This window comes from Suricata suricatta, chromosome 3 (assembly GCF_006229205.1).
Source record: "Suricata suricatta isolate VVHF042 chromosome 3, meerkat_22Aug2017_6uvM2_HiC, whole genome shotgun sequence".
NCBI lineage: Eukaryota > Metazoa > Chordata > Mammalia > Carnivora > Herpestidae > Suricata > Suricata suricatta.
This window is the reverse complement of record NC_043702.1, coordinates 63,243,556-63,259,851: the sequence shown is the minus strand read 5'-3', so window position 1 is coordinate 63,259,851 and position 16,296 is coordinate 63,243,556. Positions and strand designations below refer to the sequence as shown.

Sequence of the window (16,296 nt, the reverse complement as noted above, 5' to 3'; positions counted from 1 at the left end):
GGAGAGACCCTGTAATTATTATATAATGTTCTTCTTCATCTCTTGTTACTGCCTTTACTCTAAAAGTCTAGTTTGTCTGATATAAGTATGGCTACTCCACTTTTCTTTTGGCTTCCAGTCGCATGATAGATATTTCTCCATCCCTTTACTTTCAACCTGAAGGTATCTTCAGGTCGAAAATGAGTCTCTTGTAGACAGCAAATAGATGGATTTTGTTTTTTTATCCATTCTGCTACCCTATGTCATTTGGTTGGAGCATTCAGTCCATTTACATTCAGTGTTATTATTGAAAAATGTGTAGGAAACAACCTCCTTTACCTCAACCGCAGCAATTTCCTACTTGACACATCCCCAAAGGCAAGGGAAATGAAAGCAAAACTGAACTCCTGGGACCTCATCAAGATAAAAAGCTTCTGCACTGCAAAGGAAACAATCAAGAAAACTAATAGGCAACCAACAGAATGGGAAAAGATAGTTGCAAATGATACATCAGATAAAGGGCTAGTATCCAAAATCTACAAGGAACTCACCAAACTCCACACCCAAAAAACAACCCAGTGAAGAAATGGGCAGAAGACATAAACAGACACATCTCCAAAGAGGACATCCAGATGGCCTACAGGCACATGAAACGATGCTCAACATCATTCATCATCAGGGAAACACAAATCAACCACACAGATACCACCTCATGCCAGTCAGAGTGGCTAAAATGAACAAATCCAAAGACTATAGATGCTGGCGAGGGTGTGGAGAGATGGGCACCCTCCTACACTGTTGGTGGCAATGTAAACTGGTGCAGCCGCTCTGGAAAACAGTATGGAGGTTCCTCAAAAAACTATCCATAGAACTCCTTTATGACCCAGCAATAGCAATAGCAATTTCCCCAAGGGATACAGAAGTGCTGATCATAGGAGCACATGTACCCCAATGTTCATAGCAGCCCTTTCAACAATAGCCAAAACATGGAAAGAGCCTAAATGTCCATCACCTGATGAATGGATCAAGAAGATGTGGTATATATATACAATGGAGTATTACATGGCAATGAGAAAGAATGAAATCTGGCCATTTGTAGCAAAGTGGATGGACCTTGAGGGTGTCATGCTAAGCCAAGTAAGTCAGGCAGAGAAGGACAGATACCATATGTTTGCACTCATAGGTCTAACAGAAGAGGAGAAACAGAGGACCAGGAGGAGGAGAAGAGGGAAAGAGAGTTGGGGAGAGAGAGGGACGCAAAACTCCAGAGACTACTGAATACTGAAAATGAACTGAGGGTTGAAGGGGAAGGGGGAGGGGGGAAAAGAGGTGGTGGTGATGGAGGAGGGCACTTGTGGGAAGCGCACTGGGTGTTGTATGGAAACCAATATGACAGTAAACTATTTAAAAAATAAATAAAAAATAAAGTGATAAATAAATAAATAAAAGTAAAACCTCATTAAAATCTTAAGAGAAGAGGGGCGCCTGGGTTGCTCAGTCAGTTAAGGGTCCAACATTGGCTCGAGTCATGATCTCACAGTTCATGAGTTGGAGCCCTGCATTGGGCTTTGTGCTGGCCACTCCAACCCTGGAGCCTGCTTCAGAATCTGTGCCTCTCACTCTCTGCCCCTCCCCCATTCATGCTTGCTCTCATGCTCGCTCGCTCTCTCGCTTTCTCAATAACAAATAAATGTTTAAAAATATATAAATAAATAAATAAAAATTAAAATTTTTAGGGAAGAATATTTGTTGCTTATGTTGTATATCATTTTCCTACATTTTTGGCTTTACTAAAATCTAGATCTGCTGTAAAATAGGAAGACAGCATAACAGAGTTGTTAATTTTGTGACTCCATAATAAGAGAGACCTGGGTTCTCTTTTACTTACTAACTTGTGTCATTGGGCAAGTTAATTAACCTCTGTAAAGCTTGGTTTATGCATCATAAATTAACAGAACTGAAAATGATTATCCTATACAGCCATTTTACATGCATTTTAATCATTACGCAATTTCCTGGTACACTTTAAGTGTGTAATACATTCTAAACATTATTATTAATGATTTTTATCAACTTTCTTACAAATTTATTTTGCATACCTAATGTATGTCAAGTTTGGTGACTTCATAATATAAAAAGTTTTGTTTTACATACATAGAATCTTTTCTTCTTAATGATACTTATTTCAATAGGGTATTTTAAACAAAAGAAAACTATGATTATTGCCAACACCAGAACTGCACTACTCTCTACCAACAGATGGCGATATATATCTCACAGGGCCATTCAGTTCCTACCAACAGAAGTGCATGCAGTGCATGCAGAATGTGGGCATTGTTTTTAAGTGGGGATGAAAGTTATTAAATCCATCAGGCTTGTTAAATGCCAATATACTGAGAGTGTTGTAATATTTGATACCAAAGTAGAAATGATAAAAGAGCTGAAACTGTGAGAAAATAAGGAATATGGCAAATTCATAAAAGAGTAAAAAAAATCACCTGACAGTAGAAATGATACTTTAGGACTAAGCAGGATCATGTGATGGTTAAAAGTGCTCTGCCTAGGTAATACCCAGCAAGATACAAAGAAATACTATTTAAAAAAACAAAAAGAGAATATGTTCTAGTATGAAACAGAGGATTTTGTTCATCCAGAACTTAGCGATAAAGCAAGAGAAAGGTAGGTACCCATTTAAGAAGGTAGAATCCGAACACAGTGACAGCTGTTGATAAAATACTCCTGGCAGCCCAGGAATGGTTCGATAATGAAAGGTTCTTTAATTCAATATCAGAACAAGTGAGTTAAGTGGCGTGCTTGCCAAGGGATCCTTTGGAATATTTGTGGACACTGTCAAGAAAAGTTGTCATCTACTTATAAGATTTTTTGTGGTCGATATTCTTTTAGAATGTATATCAGCAGGGGAAGGAAGTTTTATGATTCTAACGAAATAGCTTATTCAGTTGCAATTCATTCTAGGTATGGTGAAGTACTACGGAATAAATAACATAAACTTACAAAGAAGCCTTTTGAAAACTCATGTCCACCAACAGAGTTTTATACTTCAGTGAAGTAGCCAGAGGCTGAAAACATGGTAAGCAGTTAGTAGCCCTACATTTAATTTGGGAATATGATGAAATACAAATAATAATGTCTAAAATGTATTCTCTTTTGATGTTGTTGTTACTGTTTGAAAGATAGAAGATGAAGGATCTGGCTATTTTTTTTAAAGGGATTAATTAAATGTATGATAGCATCTTTTCTCACCATTTTGAGACATGATTTTCACAACTCCACAACACATATAAACAGACTTAGAATAATGGGTAAAATTCCAGATTAGACACAGCCACAGAGTAACAAGTAAATTGGAAGAAAATAATTCCTATCCTTCCTCAAATTTAAATTCCAACAGATATCTGACCAGGATTCTCAGATAAGATGAGTGTTGAGGCAAAAAGAATCTAAAATAATTCAACGGCAAAAGTACTTACCATTTATTTAAAGGCTTTCCTGCTTTTCTTATTCTAATTAATGCATGGAACTGTTTGTAAGCAAAACAGATGTTCATATGTCATATTTTCATGACAATGTAAACCATACTCAGTAACCTTGAGTTTCCATAAATAGTGTCCATTTTTCATTTGCTGGTAGCTACACAAGGGATAAAGGTACTGCCTATGGGATTTAACCACCACGAGGGCTGTCTAATGGAACAAAAAATATTTGTGGTACAGAGTCTAACCTTCGAACATCAGTTCTCAGTAGCAAACTTCTAAAAACACTTCTAGCAAAACTGACTGAAAAATTAGTATCTTCATAAGAATTAAGGGATAGCAGAAAGATTTTTAAACTTGTTTTATTAAAATGAATCTATGATTCTAAAAAGTAGATGTCACCGATTTATTAAACACTTAAGAAAACAAGACAGTCTCTCTTTTTCATTCATTACTTGTGTGCTTACTCATTCAAGTATTATTTAGTACTCACTCCGTGTAAAACATTGTTCTAGGGTCAAAGGAGATTAAACTGTAATAAGACGGGAGTCTCATTCTACTGAATCATATCATTTAGTGCCTAGGATTGGAATATAACTGAATCTACTGACTATATAGCAAGGAATCAGAATTCCTAGACTACAGAGGAAGGGACCAAGCCCAAATATTTTTCAATAATAAGATTGGTCAAAAGGATAAATAAACCCAATCAGACAGCAAGAATATACGATATTCTTTCCAAATCAGGAATCTCCCTAAGTTGCAAGCATACTCTTCCAATAATTCAAAGATTTAAATCTTAGAATTCAAGGAAAAAAATGAAAGGAATATTTACCTTACTCTGAGTAAGTAAGGACTGAGTAAGGATATTGAGCTAAAAAAAAAAAAAAAAAGAAACCACAAACAACAACAACAACAAATAAAGCAGACCTCTGGCAAAGAAGGATGAAGGGGATGAAAGGAAGTTGGAGACTCTTAGACTCCATGACGTCTACGGGAATTGAAAAAAATACAATGAATCCAATGGATGACAAATATAAATGTAAGAGCTAAAACTATAATATTTTAATAAGAAAACATATAAGAAAAATTTTTAAACATTGGATTTGGCAACATTTTCCTGGACATGGCACCAAAAGCACAGGCAACAACAACAACAAAACAAACAAACAAAAAACTGCAGATACACTGGACTTCATCAAAATTGAAAATGTACATAGCAAAGGATACTATCAGATAGTGAAAAGGCAACTCGGAGAATGGATAAAGTATTTGTGAATCATACATCTGATAAGAAGTTAATAACTATAATATATAAAGGACTCCTAAAACTTAACAACAAAAACAATCAAGTAACTCTATTCAAAAAGCAGCAAAAGAATTTGAATAGACATTTCAAGGAAAATGTACAAATGGTCCATAAGCACATGAAAAGATATTCAACTTCAATAATCACTATAGAAATGTAAATAAGAACCACAATGAGATATCACTTCACATTCATTAGAATGGCTATTATTTAAAAAGAGGGGTGCCTGGGTGATTCAGTAGGTTAAGCCTCCCACTTCGGATCAGGTCATGATCTCACGTGCGTGGGTTCGAGCCCCGTATTGGGCACTGTGCTGACAGCTCAGAGCCTGGAGCCTGCTTCTATTCTGTGTCTCCCTCTCTCTCTGCCCCTCCCCGCTCATGTTCTGTCTCTCTCTGTCTCAAAAATAAATAAAAACATTAAAAAAAATTTTTTTTTAATTTAAAAAGAGGAGTAATAAATGAAACCCTAGTGCATCGCTGGTAGGAATATAAATAGTGAAGCTGATGTAAAACATGGTATGTTAGTTCTCCAAAATACCACACGTAGAATTATCATATGATTCAGCAATTCCACTTGGGGGTATACACCCCCCCAGATTAAAAGCAAATAAGCCATCAGATAGTTATCCACCAATGTTCACAACATTATTATTCATAATAACCAAAATGTAAAAGCAACCCAAAAGTCCACCAACTGATGAATGGATTAGCAAAATGTGATATACACATACAATGAAATGCTATGCAGCCTTAAAAAGGAAGGATATTATGACATATGCTACAACATTTGACCTTCAAGACATCTGCTAGGTGAAATAAGCCAGACCAAAAGGACAAATATTAAAGATTCCACTTATATGAGGTACCTAGAACAATCAAATTCATAGATAAAGAAAGAAGAATGGTGATTACCAGGGACAGGGGACGGAGGAGCAAAGTAATGAGTTATTGTTTAGTGGGCACAGCGTTTCAGACTGGGAAGATGACCAAGTTCTGGAGATAGATGGTGGTGATGGACACCCAACCATGTGAATGTACTTAATGCTCAGAATGGGATCCAGTGAAAGAAAAAGGCAGAATTCATCTCCTCCCAAAGTTTGTCCCACGCTGGTCCCCACAGCACTGGCTCATCACACAGACTTCTAGGCAGATTTAGTCATCTTTCCCAAATTAGGAAAAGGTGCACATATTCTACTACTTTCTACCTTCTCTCTGCACTCAGCCACAGTGACTTCCTTGCTGCTCCACTAACACATCAAATATGCCATCAGGCTGGTGCAATAGCTACTCCTTGTTACTGAAATGATTTTCCTGTTGCTTCTCAGGCTCTCTCACATCCCTTACCTCCCTCAGGCCTCTGCTCAAATATCACATCTAAAAGGCATTTCTAATCACTCTTCTTACATAATGCCTCCTGCTCTCAATTCTCTCCCTGTCCTGCTGTACGTCTCTCCACAGCATACAGATAGTGGTTCCTGTTTATTTGCTCATGATCTGCCTCAAAACCAGCACGAGACCCCCATGTCTTTTTTTTCACTGCTATTTCTGCACTGTAATAGTGCCTGAGTAGCTACTCAATAAGTACTTGCTGAAGGAAGAGAGGGAGTGAAGGAAGAACGAAGGAAAGAATAAATTGCTGTTCAGAAACATAAATGCTGAGAACAGTGATGCTGAGTTTTAAGAGCTGACCTGGAGTTAGCTGCTCGGCCTCCCTTTACCGCTACCCTTAGGATCTCTGCCAGGCTCTCCTTCCCCACAGCCGCAACGGCATGGGTATCAACTGGATGCCAACTCCTGACCTACACATTTTGGAGGCCAACCAGATAGGGCTTAATGATTGACCACCAGCTCAAGACAACCTGGTTTGGAAATTTTACTTTTAACTTTTTTTTTTTTTAATGCTTGACCGCACACCACCTCTTAAGAAAATCCTCTGACAGATAACTCTTACCTTTAGGAAAGGATCTGGGGGGTCAGTCTTTGTAATGCATCAAACAGAGCACATGTTAAAATATTCTGGCTCTCTTATGTTAGTAAGACTAAACATTGTCATCTACAATTGATTAACTCAAACTGTGGCAAAAAAACAAGCAGGGGTGTTGTTCCTTTCCTGAGTCAGAATAAGAAATAGGACTGTTTCATCAGGACCTAGTAATGCTGAAAAGTTAGGTTTAGTAAGTCTCAATTCCTAACCCCTTCTTATCTCTCCCACATACTTAGAAAGTAAGTTTCAGTGAAAAGGAGCTATTTTTCATGAGTTAAGCATATACCTGTAATAAATATGATTCACTTCTTCAGCAAATTTATACTAAGAATGACTTCATACAAGACACCACGTAGGGACACCAATATGAACAAGCTATAGTCTCTGCCCTTAAAACCTTAACAGTCGAGAGGACAAGCTGCTAATCAACAACTGTTAGAACTCAGATACACCATAGAATTCAAGGTTCCAATTTTCATGTTAATATACCCCACTCAAACAGTATCTATGTAGACAGTAGAAATTTAAAGAAAATCATTTGCATTAGGAAATTGTAAATATAATGCAAAATAAATTAATTTTTCAAGTTTTAAAACCCTTAAGAGTAAACACCTTGAATCATTAATGTATGTGACACACTAACACATAAATCAGTCTCTATGTGATAATTAGTACTAAGATTCAGGTTACATTTGAGTGTATCAACTTGGGATACTAAAAATATTTGTACTCCTTGAATTAAAAATGTCTGTAAGGGTGGCTGGGTCTGTTGAACTTCTGACTTCAGCTCAGGTCATGACCTCATAGTCCATGAATTCAAACCCCGAGTCAGGCTCTGTGTTGACAGCTCAGAGCCTGGAGCCTGTTTCAGATTCTATGTCTCCCTCTCTCTCTGCCTGTCCTGCTCACATTCTGTCTCTCTCTCTCTCTCTGTCTCTCTCTTTCTCTCTCATAAATAAATAAATATTAAAACGTTTTTTAAATGTCCGTATTTTTCTTCTTAAGAGAGGGAGAGCATGAGTGGGGAGAGGGGCAGAGGGAAGAAAAACAAAAAGAGAATCCCTAGCAAGCTCCACACTCAACATGGAGCCCAATGGGGGACTCAATCCCATGATCTTGGGATCATGACCTGAGATGAAATCAAGAGTCATACCCTCAACTGACTAAGCCACCCAAGTGCCCCCAAAATGTCTATACTCATAATTTCTAGGATATAAGAACTTTAGATGAATGCTGTCTTCTTGTTTCCTTACCCTGCACAAGGTCACTTTGCTTCCTCTACTTCCTCATCTCCCTAACACCCAGACTCTCATACATGGCTTCATTCCCTCTTTGTTCTCCATTTCATTGCTCAGAGTGGAATGTACTTCACCCAGACATTTTACACACATACTCCTTTTAATGGTACCATCCCTTTTCTTTCAAACTCTGGTCTATATTGGGAAAGTTCCTTTGATTTCCTTAACATAAAACAAGCAAAATATTCTAATTGTGATCAAGTCAAAGAAATAGAATGATACCCCTAGACCAGAAACACAAAGTCACTCAACCTTTAAAACAACCTCAAAAGCACTTTTTAAAAATATTGATACATTTCATAACATCATAATGTCTTCATATGTCCACCTAAATCTCAACTTCAGTTTAACACAAATACACCACTACCCAAGAATCAGTATTCAAGAAGAATATTTAAGCAATCTTCAGTCTTTCGTTCTCTTATTCTCTAGTATTGTAATTTCATAGTTCACTTTGTCTGCCTGCAAATGTAGATGATTTCAGCTCCATTCTGGGTGTTTTGAAACAACTTTTATGGAATCCTTGGTAACCTAACTGCTAGGTATATTTGAGCGGAATATGTACAAGCACATTCATAGGAAAAAAACAATTTTCTTTCCTCTAAAAAGAATTTGTACATTACTCAGGTTAGTGGTCACTGCAAGTCTTCTGGAAGGTTAACAGACTTCTGAGTTTAGTGTTCACACCTCAAAAGGTGGTTGTAGGGATTTAAAAGGCGCATTTGAAAATCCCTTAATGAATTATTTGGCAAAAGTGAGACCTCCGTATTTGAGTCTGTTAAATTAATGTTATTATCAGTAATCTTAACGATATATAAAAACAGTGCTGCTACCCATATTTTCCTTTATGTCAGTATGCCTGCTCATATATTCATTTTCTGTCTTCCTAATGTTGCCCTAGGCCACCTCTTGGAACAGTCTATTATTCTCTGTAACTGAGGAAGAATTGTGGATTGCTTAAGAAGATAAATAAAAACAATTAATTTCTTATCCTTAATTTGATGATTTCCTTTATAAGACTCTGGTTTTTGTTCATGATCACTGGTGAAATAAAGTCAGTGAAAGGACATATTGGCGAATATTTACTCAGGATCAGACATCTAATTTGCTGATTTAAAAATCCAGAATTACGTTGTTGATGACTGAAGTACTAGTGTAAGTTTGATATCACACATAAGTGAGAAATGTCATGATATGCACTTAAAAAATCCTGTCAAGTAGATAGTTTTCAGATGCATTATTAGGATATCTGGCAGGTTACCTCTACTGAATTGCTCTCTATTAATGAAAACTTCTGATAGACCAGGTTCAAAAACAGAAAGAAAATGTATCTGAATAGTTAGCAAATTGTTGATTTTTTAGACACCTCTCCCATGTTTTCCTACTTACCAGTTTTTAGATACTTCACATAAACTATTTGTAATAGACTATACCTAATGACTTTACCAACAGAGAATTCAAAATGGGATGGTCCAATATTAGAGATGTATAGTTATAATTGTCTTTAAAAATAGGTTTAAGAGTAAATGCAACAACAGAGTACTTTAAATGCTGTACATTGTATTCAAAATAGAATACATTTTGATTAAAATTTGCTAAGCTACTAAATGTCTATCTACCATTATTGAACACCTCCTTATCATGTGTTAGACACTAAAATGGCTTTTTAAAAATACATATTTTAACTTAATTTGTACACAAACCCTTAGAAGGGTTAGTGACCAACTCTACAAATAATGAAGTTGCATTTGAAAAAAGTGTTTGACTAAGACCACATGTTGAGCTAGAGAAATATCTAGAAAAACAATTTTCACTACATTGATATGAAAACAGATTTATTCCTCTATGTTTTTAATCTTTTATAAAAATATTTTATAAATATTCTGAACTATAGTAAGGATGTGATATGAATTTCCAAAAGAGCATCTCTGCATAACAATTCTACAAGCATTCATTCCTGAAAGTCTGTCAGATGATCTCAAGATATTGTAAGAACCTTGTTCACATGTGACCCTTGACAATGTCGTTTCTCTTTTCCCTACACGAATTACCATGAGCCAGGTTTGTCCAGGTAACAAGAACATGTATTAGGTTAAGTGGGACAAAACACCACTTAAACTTTGTAATATTTTACTCCATGAAAGGATCATCTATAAAGATTAGTCTTATAATATTTATCTATATGGAATATTAATTTTATATCATTATCCAGGGAAAGTGAAGGAAGGCATAATTTGCCAATAAAATATTCTATGTATCTTATTCAAAACATATATACAGTTAATAAGCTATCCTTTCCCTAAACCCTAAAGGAAGCATTGTCCATTAGACTTAAAACAATAATCATTTAGTGCAGTTATATCAATAAATAAGGAGATATATCCTTACCATATAACATTTATTTAATTTTCCCCTGTTTTGCTTTTCTTATGGATTTTAATATCTATATTTACTTATTTTTTTAAATTTCTAATTATGGGTGTTCAGAAAGATGACATATTTTTAAATAATTACTTAGATTCTAAGATACATGGTTTATGAGCAACTAATACAGTTGACCGATGCTACATCCAGTGAAATCACCCCTCTTTCTTAATAATACACAGATGACAGAGGCTGTGTCTAGTTTGGCATATAACACATAGAAAATTTCATTAAAAATCTCTACACAAATGTTTCTGGGCTTATATTTTGATGCATCTGTCTAATCTTATTAATTCTTCTTTAGGAGCTTAATTTTCCAATTATTTCCAATTTTTCCCTGATTTGCCCAAACAATGCAAAACTTGTAGTCTTGGCATACATATCAAGTGTTCAGAAGGTGATATGTACAGAAGAAAGAGAAAAAGGAGGGGAAAGGGCATACATTGCAGGGCAGAGATGGTAGGTTAGTGACATTGTAAATGTACTTACTCCCTCTACATTTCCAAGTGAACATCATAGGTGCACTTAGTTTCACTGTATTTTGATAAGTGATTAGGTAGCTTTGTAAAAACTCCAAGGAGATATTTTAAAGAAATTTATAATCAATAATAGCAGTCTCTCAAACACCTGACACAACAAAAGAAAATCATAAAATGAATAGCAATAAGATTACAATTAAAGAAATTGTGTATTTTAATAATAACATATGGCACTTTTGGCTCCCTATTTTATCACTTTAAAAATCCAAAGGTAATCTATTCCCTCTATAAAAGAAGCAATAACAGCATGTTTTCACTTAAAATACAATTATTATAAAGAGAAAAGAAGAAAACGTTCCTCTCAGTGTGGCTAAAAGATATCAAATAATTCCACTGTATATATATTGTCAACTCAGATTTGTCTGTGGCAAATAATGCGAATTGGCACTGATCAAGGCATTCCCTCCTCCTGTCCCTCTTTATCATGGTCTGGCATTTATCCTCACCACCCAGGAGAGTTTTGTTTTTCCAAAACTTACTCTACCTTTAGCTGCCAAGGGCTGATGGTTTTCCCTTTTGCCTAAAGCCATTTCCTTCTGGTTATATAGGGTGAAGGAGAGTCAGTTAAACCTTCAAAGAAGAAATTTCATTTTGCAGGATGCCAAGACACCAAAACTGTTCTCTCACATTCTACAGAAGTATAGTCTACCCACATTCTGTGAATGCTCTTCCATAAATCCTCAAGTGAAAATTATTTTTTATACCACCGTACAATATCCATTTTATTATGACCTAGCCATCTTTCTTTTTTTTTTTAATTTTATTTTTTGAGGTTTAATTTTTGAGAAGGAGGGGCAGAGAGAGAGGGAGACACAGAATCCAAAGCAGGCTCCAGGCTCTGAGCTGTCAGCACAGAGCCTAACTTGGGACTTGAACCCACAAACCATGAGATCATGACCTGAGCTGAAGTCGAATGCTTAACCAACTAAGCTGCTCAGGTGCCCCTATAACCTTGCTATCTTAAGTATTTTAACTTGTAGAGCTCTGAAGAAAGCTATAATACCTCTGTGTAAGAATAATTAGCTAATTTGTGACATATAAAACAGAGGGCCATCTGTAATTAGTACACAGAGGCACTCCAACACATTACAGCCACAATGTGCCACCTTCGGAGCAATCTTAACAAAATCCCTAGTGACAATTCTAAAATACGTTAGTTGTTCAAGAAGAAATATGATTGCCAAATTCTTTACAAGAACAGAACAAGACAAAACAACCCAATAATATGGCTGGTCACTTGCTAGATAAAAGATACTCATCAAAGCTGACTGCCTAACTACAAGCTAGCTTTTCAACCTCATGTTAACACCCAAAGTGCTTACTATCTTTAAATACAGTCTGAAAAAAATAATGGGTGGATTTATTGCCAAAGTATGCATTTATGTACAAATTCTTGTACAAATATGATACTGTCATTAACAAGCATGAATTTTGAAACTCCCTCTCCCCCATACTCAATAACAGTGATAAATCTTCACTCCAGCCCACAGTGTTTCTCTGAACCTTCCTGAGTGAATACTTTGGATTTGTGAGATAATTTATCCCTTGAACCCGAGTAAACACCAACTTGAATCATGTTGGCATTGAATCTATGGCTTCAGCCTCATTTGACAATACTTCCATCAACTGAGCTCATTCAAGTATCCATATCTATTACAAAATAATATTTTAAATTAAATGATTAAATTATTGAGAAAAGATAGAGATTTAAACATAATAAGGGCATCACTGTATGTTAGGAGTCATGCATACTAAAGTCATATTGGCTATGTGCTCCAATTTTCCTTCAAAATACATTTTAATCCAGTTGTGGTCACTGTTTTCCTAAGAATATGCTAGCATCTACTTACCTGTGAACACATTGTTGCTTACAGGCTACAAGATGGGAATACATCTCAGGATATTTTAATCTTACCTCCTGAACGTCATAGTACAGGATTGTAAATGTACTAGAGGCTCAGCAAATAAAAAGGAAATAAACTACAAAGTCATATCTTTGTACTTTATCATTTACATAAATATTCAGGAAGCCCCCACTACTTCAGGCCAGACACTGTGCTGGATGCTGGACCAACAAACAGACGTGGTCTCTGTTTCTTTGGAGCACTCAGTATTCAAATCCACAAAATACCTTCACGCTATAATAAGCACCATGAAGGAAACAAATAAGGCACCAAGGCAGAGACTAACAGGGGACAACTTACTTTTGACAGGTGATCAAGAATGATCACCTGAGGAAGAGACTTTTGAGCTGAGTTTAAAGTTTGGGGAGGAGCCAGCCATTCAAAGAGGGAAAGTAATAGTCCAGGCACTGGGAACAGCATTTAAAAAGGCTGTAGGGAGTGAAATCAGTCCATGTGTTCCAGGTGCTAAAAGACTGAGGTGACTGGAGCATATAAAATGAGGGGAATGGGTTCAGTGAGGTTTTAAAACCAGACTAGAGCGAGCTGTATGCTAACAGAAGGAATTTGTGGTTGATTGGTGTCTGTGTTTCTGCATTTATTCCTTTTTTTTCTATGTAGTCAGCTATGCGGTTTTAAGAAGAGGCATGATGGTATTGCTTTGTATAGAGAATGAATTCCAAGGGACAAAACTATAGAAGTAGAGAGACTAATATGAAGCTGCAGCAGAAACCCAGGTAAATTATGATGGCGGCTTGAACTAAATCAGCAGCAGCATCAATACAGAAAATAAAGTGAAAGAGGCAAATCTGAGAAGTATAATTGAATAGAGATGTTTGGAATATAAAACGGATAGATCTAAATATGGACCAGTTATAGATGAAATTATGCCAAGGGGAAGAGAGAGCGTAATCAACACTTGGACGGTGAAGCCATTTATTCAGAAGTTAAAGATGGGGGGGAAAGGATCTGGGATAGTTTTCAGAAAAATCATAATCATATCATTATGACATTTAGAATGATCCATTTACATCAATAAACTTTAAGCTGCTCAGCAACGTCTTGCCTTGGATTAGAAAAATACCAAATAAATCTTTCCAGCATATAACATTCTTTCATAAATTTTCTAGGAATAGAAATTAGATGAAGGTTAAGTTTCTATTATTCATACAAAACACAAGAGTCTTTTGTTTTTTTCTTGTCATGTATAAAAATGGTTTGGTCATCGAGAATAAAGTGAATAGTGCTCCAATGACTCCACCTCTGAATTTCTTACTTTTTTTTTTTGCTGCCAAAACTCACCTCAGCAACAGGTAGCAAAAACACAGAAGCACTACCACAGGAGGGCTCCCATGATCATTTCCAGGTCCTAGGGGACACAAGGAGGCATAAAGATGCTCTTGGCAGAGAGCCAGACCTGACTCATCTTTCTTCTGTAGACTCTTCAAGGAACCCAGTGAGCTCTGCTCTGAACCATAGGAATCATGGCATATTGTATACTGAGCCTCTGAAAAAATACATCACTGTGTCCCACGATTGCACAATGGTTCGGTTGCAAAAGGGAATTTCCAAAAGACTGGTACTTTAAATACATACAAAGTGCAAAAAATTACCTGAAGCAAACTATTACCAGTTGCCTAAATAGAAGACATACTCTCCATTACATCGAGTGTCATATTTTATCTAGCATTTTATTGTGAATAAGCTACTATAATAATCGTGATTACTCCATACATAAGGATCGGAGAAGTCTAGTTTTAAAATAATCAATAGAATATTTTAAAATTCTATTCACCATAGTTTCTAAGAAAGTGAATTCCAGATTAATTATTTTTAAGAAAGGTAAAAGAATTTGAAGACTTCAATAAAATGGACTATTTAATAATTTTATTTGGTTTGCAGATTATACATAGTTAGATTTTACTGATGTTAAAGCAAAAATCATGACAGTATCTTTTAAATTATCAAAAGAAAGAAAGAAAAGCAATGTCTTTCTCCCGCCCACAGGGAAGGAGGACAAATAGAAAAGAACATTGTGTGTCTGAAAAAAAATGAATCTCTCAACACTGACACACAGAAACTGAAAATCCACCGTTCTTCGAAAAGCTTATGTTGATTTGATTTTTATCTTATTAAGGTGAGTTTTTTAAAAACTCCTCTAACCTCACATTTAAAAAATCGCTCTTAGCTTTAGAGGAAATAAAAATTACTCAGAAGGCTGCAACTGTAATTTAAAAAGAAAATAAAACAATGAGCAAAATGTCTGTTATAATCACAAAAGTTGGCATGACATGTTTTAGTTTGGTAATCTTGTTTTTGATCTTTGGTCTTTAATATCTGTTTGGTTTTTTTGTTGAGGGAGATAAAAAGTTAAAGTGACACTGGATCTTTTCTGCATTTCACTCTAAAATGCTTATTCGTTTGAAAAAAAAAAAAAAAAAAACGAATCCGTGTCGAGTAACGGGGCTAAGCAGTCTTGTCAATTAGTCGCGTTGGCGAGCTGGGAAGGGGCGCGGCGCGGCCGCTCTATCCCTACAGGTAGGACCGCTGGGTCGGTTCTGCACGCTCACCTTTACAGATGCGAAAAGGAACACAGGCGTCTTTTATCGTAAAGGATACGACCTGCCCCTGGAACCCTTCCGACACTTCGGCCAGCATAAAGACACTACAGACGTAAATAAACCATCAGTATAGCTGCCTTTCCTTTCCACATTTTCGGAACCTCCGAGCAAACCCGCACGGTCCCAGTCGGCAAAGGATCGCCCCCGCAATGGCAATTGGTGCCTCTCCAGCTCCTCCTTCTCCAGTTGCTGGGACCTTTCCGTTCAGTTTCTCCCCTCCCTACCTCTCAGGTGGCGTAAAACCAAGTGGGCAAAACCAAGAGATGCGAAAATGGATACAGGTGGGTGTGGCACTTGAGGCGAGCACTGGAGAAAGACCTAGGGCTTCCCGGCCGGGCACACGAGAGGAGCAACAGAAAGGCACTTACTTGCAACCTTGCCCGCCGAGGATGCCCATCCAGTGCACGCGCACAACCTGGCCCGTGAGGAGGACGCGGGCTTCGGGGACCCTCCCTCTCTTCTGCTCCCTCCCCGCGGCGCTCTCTCTGCTGCTGCTTCTCCCTCTTTCTTTGGGCTCCTGTTGCTCAGCAGGCCCCTGCCACCACCAGCCGCTGGCACCCAGGCTAGTCCAGCCACAGCCCGGCGTGAAGATGGAATTGGAAGGCAGACACCCGCCCCCAGATCGCTTAGCGAGGGCCCGCGGAGACGGCGCCCCTCCTTCCGGGGCGCGCCCAGCCAGCGGCGGCCCCGCCCCCAGGCCCCCGGGGCGGTGGCGCTGCAGGTTCCCCCGCCGCCCCGCCCTTCC

The 16,296-nt window shown here is 37.3% G+C and overlaps 1 protein-coding gene across 1 annotated transcript in view; it reads right to left on the bottom strand.

The window, feature by feature from the left end:
* SCN9A (sodium voltage-gated channel alpha subunit 9) overlaps nucleotides 1-16,001 on the bottom strand; it is a 162,086-nt gene extending 146,085 nt beyond the window's left edge. The window contains exon 1 of the mRNA XM_029934449.1: nucleotides 15,920-16,001. The gene's annotated coding sequence lies outside the window, so the exon portion shown is untranslated. The remainder of the gene's footprint in view (nucleotides 1-15,919) is intronic.
* Nucleotides 16,002-16,296: the final 295 nt, after the last annotated feature.